Source organism: Anabrus simplex, chromosome 5 (genome assembly GCF_040414725.1).
Source record: "Anabrus simplex isolate iqAnaSimp1 chromosome 5, ASM4041472v1, whole genome shotgun sequence".
In the NCBI taxonomy this organism is placed as follows: Eukaryota; Metazoa; Arthropoda; class Insecta; order Orthoptera; family Tettigoniidae; genus Anabrus; species Anabrus simplex.
The window spans coordinates 403011562-403024847 of NC_090269.1; positions in this window are offsets into that span (position 1 = coordinate 403011562).

Genomic DNA, 13286 nt, shown 5'->3' on the forward strand with positions numbered 1-13286 from the left:
TACATTCTGGATATATTCTGTACAGGGATTTATGGTATATGGCTATTTACAATTATTTACATGCTTTGGCTACATTATCTACACAGAATTATTGAGGTTTTTACAGTATGAGGTTATTTACATTATTTACAATTGATTATTGTGGTTTTTACAGTATATGCTTATTTAGATTATGTACAACTAATTACTGTGAGTTTTACAATGTGTAAAATTGCAGTTATTTGATGACATTTTACAGTTATTGTTGCTCTGCTGTTGTATATTGTTGTTATACAATATTTGCATTTGTTGGGATATAGCTCTTGTCCTTGCTATCAATGGGGTCTTGTGTTGCTGATACACCCTGCTTCTGTAACAGAATTAAGACAAGTTATTAACATTGCTTGGATGTTTGTTGATTGGGTGGGGAGGGAGAGCTCGGTTGGGGCTCTTGGGTTTTGCTTAATGTCTTTAGGTGGGAGGGGGTTCGGGTTTTTTGGGGGGTTATGGTGATTTGGCTGTTGGATTATACATCATAGCCTGTTCCTCTATGTATTGCCCCATCAGGTGGGGGGAGGGATCGGTAGAGGTGGTATGGAGTTTGGATGAAGTGGGGATTGGGGGGAGGGTCTCCGCGGAGTAGTAGATTGAGGGATGGGTTATCCCTATCGAGGGCTCGGCGGTAGGATCGGTGGAATTGGGTGAGGACGTAGGTGTCAAGTGGTGGGAAGGGGAATATTTCAAGTAGGTCGGCCGTGGGGTATCGGAAGGGGAGTCGAAGTGCGTGGCGGACAGTGCGGCGTTCTATGGAGAGTAGGGGTTGGTACAGGTTCGGGTGGGATTTGGCAACGGCTGCCCAGGTGATGAGGCCATAGGTGATTTGGGGTTGGACAAAGGATTTATAGGTATGTAGGAGCAGTGAGGTTTTTAGGCCCCACCGGGTCCCGGCCAGGCGGCGCACTAACCGGGCTCGGGTGGCGGTCTTGGTTTTTAGGTATTGGAAATGGGGGCGGAATGTGAGATGTTGGTCAAAGAGGATGCCGAGGTATTTGAGGGTGGGTTGGGGTTGGATGGGGGATCTCCGGATCTGTAGTTGGAGGTTGTCAGGGTTACGGGATATACTGGTTTTTCCCCTTCTTCGTCGGAATAGGATGGATTGGGTCTTTTCAGGGTTTAGTTTTAGGTGCCACCGGTCGCACCATGTGAGAAAGGAGTTGAGGTAGGGTTGGACTGCGCGGTTTATAGCTTGGACTGAGTGTAGGGGAGCTAGGATGGCGGTGTCATCTGCAAACTGTAGGAGTTGGATGGGGGGGGGGGGGGAGGTTGAGGGATGTCAGCCACAAATAGGATAAATAGTAGTGGGGAGAGGGGTGAGCCTTGCGGTACGCCTAATGTGAGGGGAAACGTGGGTGAGAGTTGGTTCCTGATGGAGATTTGGGTTGAGCGGTTTGTGACATGGAGGCCACTGCGTAGGCTAATTGTAGCCACCGGCAGTGCCAATGCACTATGAGAGACTTTGTCTCATTACCAAAAACTGATGCCTGCTTGGCCATCACATGATATCGATGTTGATTCCCAAAGAGAATCTGAAATATTTGTTCCGAATGAGTAAATTTAAAATACCAATATAAATGGTCCTTTATTGGACATTATAAATTTTCCAGCTAACTCATTCTTGGTTGCCAGCGTTTCGCCCCCGTGTGCTAGGCTGGGCTCATCAGTTGGTACCTAGCACACCTACCAAGACGCTGGTTAGTGCATACCGTGGAGGCCGTGATGGCCAAGCAGGCATCAATTTTTGGTAATGAGACAAAGTCTCTCATAGTGCATTGGCACTGCCAGTGGCTACAATTAGCCTACGCAGTGGCCTCCACGGTATGCACTAGCCAGCGTCTTGGTAGGTGTGCTAGGTACCAACTGATGAGCCCAGCCTAGCACACGGGGGCGAAACGCTGGTAACCAAGAATGAGTTAGCTGGAAAATTTATAATGTCCAATATAGGACCATTTATATTGGTATCCCACTCCTTCTTCAGACAAATGCCAGAATGTACCCAACCTAAGGCCATGGCCGCTTCCTTGCCTATCTCTTCCAATCTTCCCATCCTCCACGAGGCCCCTGTTTGGCATAGCAGGTAAGGCCTCCTGGGCGAGGTACTGGCCCTTTTCCCCAGTTGTATCCCCGACCAAATGTCTCACGCTACAGGATACCGCCCTTGTGGCAGGAGAGGTGGGATCCCTCGCTGAGTCCGGGGTTAAAAACCAACCCTGGAAGCTAAACGGATTAAATAAATAAATAAATAAATAAATAAATAAATAAATAAATAAATAAATAAATAAATAAATAAATAAATAAATAAATAAATAAATAATATTAAAATATTCTGCCTGTCATAAAAGGCGACTAAACGGGCCCCCAGGGGCTCTTAACTTGGGAGCGTCCGGCTGCATGCCTAAATGGTTAACGTCTTGGCCTTTGGTCACAGGGGTCCCGGGTTCGGTTCCCGGCAGGGTTGGGAATTTTAACCATCATTGGTTAATTTTGCTGGTACGGGGGCTGGGTGTATATGTCGTCATCATCATAATTCCATCCTCATCACGACGCGCAGTTCGCCTAAGGGCGTCAAATAAAAAGACCTGCACCTGGCGAGCCGAACATTTCCTCGGACACTCCCGGCACTAAAAGCCATATGCCATTTAATTTCCACTTCATTTCAACTTGGGAGAGTGGTTTGGGGAGCCCTCAACTGAGTCCTGGCATTGCTTCCACTTACTTGTGCCAGGCTCCTCACTTTCATCTACCCTATCTGACCTCCCATGCTCAACACTTGTTCCTTTCCGATCCCGACGGTATTAGAGCAGATCAGATATAAGGCTTTCAGGCACTCGAGGCCAAGGGAGTCTTTCAATTTCACGTCCTTCTTGGCCCTTGTCTTTCTTTGGCCGATACCTTCATTTTTCAAAATGTCGGATCCCTTCCATTTTTTCTTTCTGACTAATATATAGCACGTCATTCATTTCATCTCGTGAAGTTCTCTGGTGAGGCTGACGTCAGGAAGGGCATCCGGTCGTAAAAACTCGCAACGAAGTTTCATCTCACTTCATATCCAACCACGTAGAGAAACGGTACAAGTCAAATCAGTGATGCTCGCTGTTGGTGGACTAAATAATAATCTAAGTTCCTTAATATCTTCATGTATATAGCGTACAGAAAATTAAATGGGACATGAAAGATTGGAAACTGCATTTTATACAACTTTTGTATTAGATAAAACTGAAATAGGCCTACTTAAACTTTTGAGAAAATTATATACTCGTGATTATCTAGCTGACCTTATTATTCCTCATATGCAAGAGACAATCAATTATAATTTGCACACATTTAATTGTGCACAGTTTTTCTGTACAATGTACTGTGTATTAACGGAAAATTTGACATATCCCGCTTTTCTGCAGCCCCCCCCCCCTGCCCCACTCTTCTTCTTCTCCCACTTTTCCCACACCTGTGGGGTCACGGGTGCGAATTGTGTCGCACATGTGTATTTGGTCCTGTTTTAAGGCCGGATGCCCTTCCAGACTCCAACCCTATAAGGTGGGATATAATCGCTATTGCATGTTGCTGTGGAGGTTGGCAGTATAGTTTGTTGTCTGAATATGAAGAGAAAAGTGTTGGGACAAACACAAATACCCAATCCTTGAGCCAGAAGAAATAATCAGATAGGACTAAAATCCCCGACCCGGCTGGGAATCAAACACCTCAACGCTGACCATTCAGCCAAGGAGTTGGACACACACACACTATACAATAATCATATAATACATAGCCTAGTGCATAATCTGGTTATTCCTGAACTTCAGTTTTGAGAAATTCTGCCAAATCGTGACAGACAGACAGACAGACAGACAGACAGACAGACAGACAGACAGACAGACAGACAGACAGACAGACAGACAGACAGACAGACAGACAGACAGACAGACAGACAGACAGACAGCAGTTGAGCAAAACTAACTTGTGACTTTAATATATCTCATCTGAAATTAAAAAAAACTAAGTTTGAATAGTGTCAGTTGCAGCAGGTGGGCCGAGGCACATCCAAAATATGAGATTTTCTAAATTTGGTAAAGTATAACTTCAGAAAAAATACCATAGCAATAGAAACCAGGCTGAAAACTCATGAGCACAATGGGAATTAATGGTGTATTCATTTTTTTAGTAATGGATATGGAGAAGTGATTTTCCCAGAATATCGGTACTTAACGGCGTCTCTGCTACTGATCATCCCTCAGATTTATTAATGAATTCGAAAATTCTCCGCAACTTTGCTAAATCATATAATCGAGATGAGGAAAGCATTACTCATATAAATAGTCGGTGATCTCTTGTCGAAATTATGCGTAAGAAAGGCCACCTGGTGGCCATGAATGTTAATGCGTCAAATCTATATGATCTGATCCTGCAGTTAGCTGGTTTGAGTCCCCTTGGTGGAAAAAGATTTCACTATCAGAATGTTGGCCAGCAGGGTACAGGAGGTGGTGATGTATCATATCTAATCACTAGATTGCATTCCAAAAGCCTGGATTAAATTTCAAAGATCTGCACAGCAGTGGCATGCGGTGGTTTTGAAAAGTGGGTATGCTGTCCAAAGTAGGACGTACTAATTACCGGACGTAGGAAGTGTAATTTAACGTACATCATTATATAAAGGAATGTAATCAAGCTGTAACCATTTAGAATTCCCTATGTGTAATCTCATGAAAATTGAAGGACTTCTAACCAGAGCGTACGGTATCATGTCAAATCCTTGGCTTTTCAGAAAACACAAAATAACTAGTGACATCACATCTATAGATTTAAAAAAAATCTATATAATTTTTAAAGCTGAAATTAACTTATTGAGATGTAAGTTATAGAAATAGTTTATTTATTCCCAATGACAGTGCATAATCCGTAAAATAGGAAGACAAACGTGTCATTGTTGCGTTTTTGTCTAAAAAATGTTATTTTAATCAGTTCCCTACATCAAAGTGCATATATTAGTAGAAATCACGTCTATTTCATGTATCACCCGTCACTATTCAGTTAAAAAAAACTCTTCGATCTCTTATGTATGTATCAGAAAAATCTCTGTCCTGTTACACTTTTCACCCTTCAGCATAGAAGCCAACTTGAAATGCCTCTGACACTATTGCAACAGTATCACGCATATTACATTTTACACATAGGCCTATCAAAAAATTATAGTAATTTGCTACGTTTTTGTGAGAAGTACTTCTATTGTCCACTGTATGGTCTACTACTAACAAAACTATGCATTAAGTCCCTCCACAAGATTTTTGGTTTCTTTGAGTTTACTTGAAGGAGAAATCTAGTCGTCTCTCTTGTTTTGTGAATGTTGTGATGACATTATCATGAAATGTGTCTGTGCTTTTTAGTTGGTGCAGAACTTCCTTTTCTATGGACAGAACTGCCAAGCCTGAAAGCCGCTCTTGACTCTGTGTTGACCTCTGATAAGCCTTAATCCTCTTAAGAGCTGAAAATGATCTTTCAACTGACGCTGTTGTGCTTGGAACAGTTACTATAAGTACACCCAATTTATACACTTCAGGAAGGGCTGTATCTAATCGTTTGCTTTTCAGGAAACACACTAACTGATGAGAGTGTTGACCATAAAATTCATCAAACGAATACAGCACGGTAAGTTCATTCTTCAATCAGATAAAATCAAACAAGTCTTTACAGGGCAATTAAAGATTTTCAAAAGCGGAATGAGGAAGAGTAGCTTTGTACGCTTCATACTTCAAGAGGATCTAACAAGGAAGTAAACTGTAATTGGTTCAATGACCCAAATCATTCGTCTAATTGTAGAATAATGTTGTCAAAAATAGAGTAGTAAAGGCATTTCCTTGATATTATTGTATCATCTTCCCGACATTGTCGTTTAGTTGGTAGAGAGTCTCCGACACCATGATAGACCAGAGTCTCGGCCCAAATTATGTCGCACTTATTCCTGAGGTTTAGTATCTCTCTTTTGATTTCCTGAACTTTCTGGGATCAATATAGGACGTCTAAATGCTCGTATTGAAGGGTATTGTAAAGGGTATCAGTGAAGGTAAAAAATGTTGCTAAAAATCAGTAACAAAAAGGAAGTTTCAGTGCAGGTTAGAAATTTCATGAAACCTTGTGCCGCTACTACTGTTTCACTGTCCCAGTTTGAGCTTTCATCTAAAACATTTCGAAAGAATTCAAGGAATGAAGTGCGATGTTCTTTCACTGTGTGAACAAGACGAGATGAAAAATTCCACCGTGTTGGAGCATTTTCTAGGCACCCTTTTTGCGGTAAATTCTTTCGGTCCATGAGATCGTTTACAGGACTTGTGAAAAAATGATCCTAATCCCGTTAAGATCTGAAAAATATTCTACATTCCTTGATACAGGAAACTGACTGTGACAAAATAAGATTAAGCTTGTGACTAAAGCAATGGATAAATATGGCCTTCGAAAAGAGTTCCTGTACTTTGGTTCTTAGTCCACTTGTGTGACCGGCCATCACAGCTGCTCCGTCGAACGTTTGTGCAACCAACCTGTAGTTTAAGTCAAACTCAGTAACGATGTTTTTCACATGTGCAAGTACACCACTGGCTGTTCGATCTGCGCTAACATCAGTGAAAAAATGACCTTTCGTGAACTTTACCACTTTCAGAATCAACGTATCTCAGAGTGGTTGATAGCTGAGACAAATTCAAAATGTCTGAAGTCTCGTCAAGAAGAAGGGCAACAAAAATAACGTGTTTTATTTCTGACTCACTTTTTCCAAAACTACATCACTGACAGGCCTTATTAAGTCATTTTTTATCCTGTTTGAAGTTCCGCGAAACACGGTCGATGTTTCTAGGTGTGTACTTAACGTCCCATCGTAAGTGGCGAGTAAGTTCAATGCGCCCAAATAAGCACCCCTGTTCAAAGAATTTTCACCCTCAGAATGTCCTCGGAATGGTAATTCGTGAGTAGCTAAAAACACATAACATCAATTAATCGCTTGAGCACCTCTCTGTTTTTCCGAACGGTCTTATTATATTGTACAGTGCTTGCAAGCAATTGAGCATCAAGCTGAATATCAATTCTAGATTTTCCAAACGTTCTCAGCTGTAATATTGCAGAAATGTGTGACTGCGATTTCTCATGCTTTTGAATGGCATTGTGCAAGTTACTCAGATTATCATAACCAGTGTCAGACCTAACAGTTCGGTCTCTTGCAAAGAGTAAACATGGCCAGCAAAACAGTTCATTAAACTTCCAGCAATCCATTCTGTTTTACTGTACTGTGAAGTTTGGAAATGACGAACGTACTCTTGACTTTTGTTTTTATGCGTCCCTTTCAGGTTGGGCATATCTGGAGAAGGTTTTCCAGATTGAACAATTTCTAGTTTCTCACATGAGCTCCTAAAACGAAACGGTTTGTCCAACAGTTGTTCAATCACCCAAATAGAGTCAGACATCGCAAATATTACGATAGTTGAAACTGATAAGAAATTACCGTATATTTCACTAAACACTTCTACGTGAATACACAATTACGCACTCACGACACAGCACTGTCCACGTTGCATGTTATTATTATGAAAATCATTAGAAAGTACGCTCCTACAAACACGCCACATGCTCAACAACAACGCTGGTACCTACTAGTACACAAGTTTTTCTCACAGCGTTACATTTAAGAAATAGCTAATTTTCAATTCTAAAATGAACTGGATATCTGTACTTTTAAAACGTTCTTTACTGCTGTCAGTTATCACTCGCAAGAGCTGTTTCAGCAATAAGCCAAATTAAATAAATAAACGTATCATAAACCCGCACAAAGTTGCTTCACACTGCTACACCATGCGATCAAGCCGGGCAGCGTTGAGTTGTCGGCTTACCAAGCTCACTTACTGGCGCGGTTACTACGCATGCATCACCTTGAGCTCAACGCTGGACGAGCCAAGCGGTAGGTGTGTCGCGTACCCTCGCTAATGCAGAAATTCGTACTGCAGAATACACTTACTGCATACTGCAGCAGCTGCTTTTATTTAAAAAAAGTATTGCCAACTGACAAGATAATACTAATTGTTGCACTTTACAGTTGCATTACTGCTTACTTTGCTTCTCAAGTCCAACGGGTAAGCCCGGCTTAGCCTGCATACCCACAATGCACGCTACTGCTGCAAAGTGTTAATATGGAGTGAGGGTGTATGACGCTGTTGATGGTGTTGATGGTGAAACTCTCTCCCTACCTCCCTACCATCCCATATCCAGACGCACAAGTCACCCACGGACATTAAATAGAAAGAAGTAGAAGATGGCTGTAGGGGCATGTGACACCCCCAGCTAACTATATTTGTGTAGTCTTAAATATACAGACACTTTAAATGACAATGCATTCAGTTTTGGTACTACATGCAACATGCAGATGGTGGGAAAATATTTTCGTTTGACGTGTAGTTAACTTCCTTTGGCTTGCTCACCATTCAAGCTCTTTCTTGGTCACATTTGGTTCACATCTACGTAGGACCTACTATTTCTTAACTCGCACAGAACAGGAGATTTGGACATTGGCAAAGTCAGCTCGTTTATTAAAAATACACTAACGCTTATTGTGCCAAGTCTAAAATCTGTTTCAATTGCAAGAGTTGAAAATCTGTAGTAGCATGTCTGAAAAGCATGTTGTGCTGGCTAATGAAATTAGTCAGTATCCTATTAGGCCTACAAATACATAATCTTTACAGTAGTGTGGTGTAGTTAAAATTAAATCTGTCCTAAGCAGTGTGCAGATATACAATATTGGAATGAAGAGTCACATAAGGACTATCACAGACGTATTCACAGGTATGATTAACCTGTAGGCATGTATGTCAAATTTGTAGTTCTTTTAAAACACTGATTTCTGTGAGTAATACTCTAAATAGATCATTTCTGCAACTCCCATTAACTGAAAAGGCAGAGATAAAGAATCTCAGTTGACCAACACCTCATTTAAAAATAGAATAAGTGGGGCAATATAAATTGCCTAAATGTTAGGCCCCTTTAAACAATGGCCATCATCATCATCAACAACATAAAGTTCATCTCTGTAGCGTAACGGTTAGTATTATTAGCTGTTGTCCTCGGGTTCGATTCCCGGTATTGCCAGAAATTTAAGAATGGCAGCAGGGCTAGAATGTGGTTGAAATGGTACATGCAGCTCACCTCCATTGGGAGTGTGACTGAAAACAGCTGCACCACCTTGAGATGAGGACAAGAGTTTATTTACTTTATCAATGTAAAGGGTACAAATATTGAAGTAGATCCCAGAACAGGTGTATACAGAACATGAATGCTTGTGTGGCTGTGACTCTAGGAATGCGTTTTTCTGCTTTCTACTCGATTACTGGATCATGAAACATTCCCCTTTTCTATTTGTTCTCAGGCATGTTTTGATTTGTTTCATTCTTCAGATGGTGGTGATTATTGTTTTAGGAGGAAGTACAACTAGGCAACCATCTTCCATATAACACTAATCAGAGAGAAAAAAATGGAAGGGATCCAACACTTCAAAAAAGGAAGATATCAGCCAAGAAAAGACAATAGCCATGAAGGGTGTGAAAATGAAAGACTCCCTAGGCCTCGAAAACCTAATAACGTTGGGGTCGGAAAAGAACAAGAGTTGACCAAGGGAAGTCAGATAAGATAGGTAAAAGGGAGGAGCCTGACACAAGTAAGTGGAAACAATGCCAGGACTCAGCTGAGGGCCGAATGTTCGCCAACCCACTCTCCCAAGTTGAGAAACCCTGGGACCCCTTTTAGTCACCTTTTACAACAGGCAGGGGATACCGTGGGTGTTATTCTACTGCTCCCACCCACACAGAGTCGTTGTTCAGAAAATTGACTTTGTCATGGCATTAGTCACAACAAGGCCTGGGAAACAGGAGGTGCTGGAATCAGGGGTTAACCTCCTCAGTAATATTCATCATTTAGATATCTACAAGTCCATTTTGTTAATTCTTGTGAACACCAGAAGAGTATTGTCATAATCCTTATGCCTATCTATTTATTTATAGTATGGATTTTAGTGTCGAGAGTGTCTAAGGACTTGTTTTGCTGGGGTGTCACATGCCTCTACAGCCATCTGCTACTGGTGTCAAGTCATGCAGGAACACCCTTCTCATTACAAACTTTTTCTCTGAACTCCAGAATAAAGATTAAAACTACTCAATATTAGTTATATAAGGCTAATACTTGGTGTTTTGTTAATTTTCATACAAACAGGAAATATGTAATTTTATTATCATTGCATAATACTTGATATAGACACAGACTCTTAAAAAACTGTTTTGATGGGTTACAAAAATAAATTTTCATTTCAAAATCTTGTCTTATTATTTGCAATGTGTATTTAAAAGAACTGATTTTAAATAAATTAAAAACATGACTTAATAATTAACCAGGTAAGTTACTCATATATTTCTTTTGATCTGTCCTAAATGGCTAAATGGTTAGCGTGCTGGCCTTTGGTCACAGGGATCCCGGGTTCGATTCCTGGCAGGGTCGGGAATTTTAACCATCATTGGTTAATTTTGCTGGCTTGGGGGCTGGGTGTATGTGTTGTCTTCATCATAATTTCATCCACATCACAACGCGCAGGTCACCTCGAAAGTCCTACACTTGGTGAGCCGAACATGTCCTCGGACACTCCCAGCACTAAAAGCCGTACGCCATTCATTTCAATCTGTCCTTTAGGGAAATTATATCATAGGGATACATTAAACTTTTAGTCATGAGTGAGGGATACAATGTTTTGAAAAATTTCTTATTTAGACTGCCTGTGTGTCAGTTTCGATGTTGCAGTTTACTCTATCAGATGTAAGAGACCAGAACTTTCTAGGACAACCTATTGATTGAGTTTTACTTCATTTTATGGGGTAAAGAAGTAAATACTGTAGGTCACCAGAGATCATGCACATGCTGGCATTGTACAAACATAGACAGCCAAATCTTTCCACCCTTCAAAAATCAGACAACCCCCATATTTGAAACTATCATCTAGTGATCAGGAGGCTGGCACTCCACCATTTAACCGCTGGGGGAAAGGATAGGAAGTCACGTGCTGTCTCAAGCTATTCTGCTCCTGCTCTTGTCAAATGTCCATCTATCCATTAGTACACAGTTATAATTGCAGGACAAATGAACATTGAACATCTTACAAACTGAATAAGGTCTAGGTTCGATTTTCTTTAGGGTACCTCACCGTGGTGTACATCCTTATGGAGTGTATGGACTGGTCAGTCTGCGCTGTAGTCTAAAACTCCCACGCACCATCTCCCTCACTCTGCGCGATGACGAGCAGTCAGCAGACCTCGTCATCCGTTTTATGAGGGATAGTAGTCTTTTTTAATGTGTGTAATGATGTCCTTTGTCCTAGTGTATTTGTGTTAACTGTGCTTTTATCCCTTTGACTTTATTTTAGTTTGTGTTGCGTATTTTAATGTGTTATTTTAACGTCTAACATGAATTATATATATCTGTACTTTCAGGCAATGCCTTATTCCTTTGTTACCTGTATTTTCTATTATTTTATTCGAAATAAGGCATTGCAAATTAGATCCACTGATTGTTTTCATCTCATTATCATTTTTCTTCATCACCATTTTTTAAAACTCTAGTCAGTGGATACATTTTAAAATTTTAATTATCATATATCATGTCATCCATCTCGTTCCATTAGGGGCCGATGACCTTCGATGTTAGGCACCTTTAAACAACAAGCATCATCATCATCATCATCTTTAGGGTACACGCTTCACATCCTCCTTGAATTGGTGTGAACACAGGCCAGTGACACCCTCTGCTTCCTAATTTTACATAACAAATAGACTCCTTTTCCACTTTTAGATTGTGGTATGTTTGGAACTATGGATCCCTGGCTGGGTCATTTCCTTCCTGATTCTTTTTTGTGAAACCCATCCTTGGGTACTACAAGGAATTCTGTTTGACAGTAAGTGGGACAGCAAATCTCTTTGACTGGATGCAGCCCTAATTCTTTCAATGTATTACTGGTACCATGATGAATACAATACCTAGTGTGATCACTCTACTCTCTCAACATTGTCATTGGTAGCCCCGCCGGAGTGTGGCACTGCAGTTGCAATGCACCAGCTGCAACAACACATGCGCCAAATTGTCCACGAAGGTAACAGCATGCGTGCGTGAAGTCATGGTGGTAATTTTAACGCCTATTGAGGGAATTTCTTCGCTTAATATTTTCTGAAAGTCTGTGTTAATATCTGTGCAGTGCTTTGTGTGTGCAATCAACTAGTTTCCTATTATTTCCTGAAAATGTACTGTTTCATTGCTGGTTGTACAACAGGTTACGGAAGGAAGCCTGTTGGTAGACAAATTTTTATACTGCCGAAAGAAAATAATCTGTTTGCAAAGTGGACGAGAGTTATTCCGTGGAAAGATGAGCAATTGTCAGCCAAAAGCAGATGTGTGACCTGCATTTTTCGGCAGATTTAATTACCATATAAAGGCAGACTCTTACATTGTGAACGGTAAAAACGTTGAACTTCCTTGTGTGGGGTGGAAACTAAAACCAGGAGCGGTGCCTCATATTTTTTCAAATTTACCAAAATACCTATCCACTAAGGTAAAATAGCAAAAAACACCCAGTAGGAAAAGGAATGGAGACAGTAACAAGAGGATAATGAACCAGAATCACGATGTGAGTTAAGTAGTGATGGTAACAGTGAGAGGTAAGGTTCAAGGTCAGCCTAGCTGTTGTCAAATTCACGGTCAGTCTAATTCTCTTACCTACACCCAAAAGCCAAAAGTGTCTCTCAAAATGCGACTAAAGAAGGCAACTCGTAATTTAATGTGAGCTAAATGTTTCTTTCCTCAGTCAAAGCTAGGATTAATTTCCTTCAGGGGCAGATTAAGAACACGGAGTGTTTAGTGTTTTATGTACTCTGTTTAAAAAGTATTTTTTTAAAGTATGTAAAGCACAATATTGCTTCGCTCTTTGTAATATTTCATTTTATCTCGTGTGTTCTTAAGAAAGTCCTAAGATATTTCTTCGTGGGGACTGAGACTATTTACAACTTTCTGGCAGTATTATTCATAAGTCTAAACAATTGGGTGTTGTATTTGGTTATTTGCTTTTCCGTGTAACCTCAATTAAAATAGCTGACAGTGTAGCGTTGGTGATTGGCTCCACTAGCACCGCTCTGCGGGAGTGCGCTTAAACTCGTTGAGTGATCTCATTAGGTATTCTATGCGTCATACCGGTACCG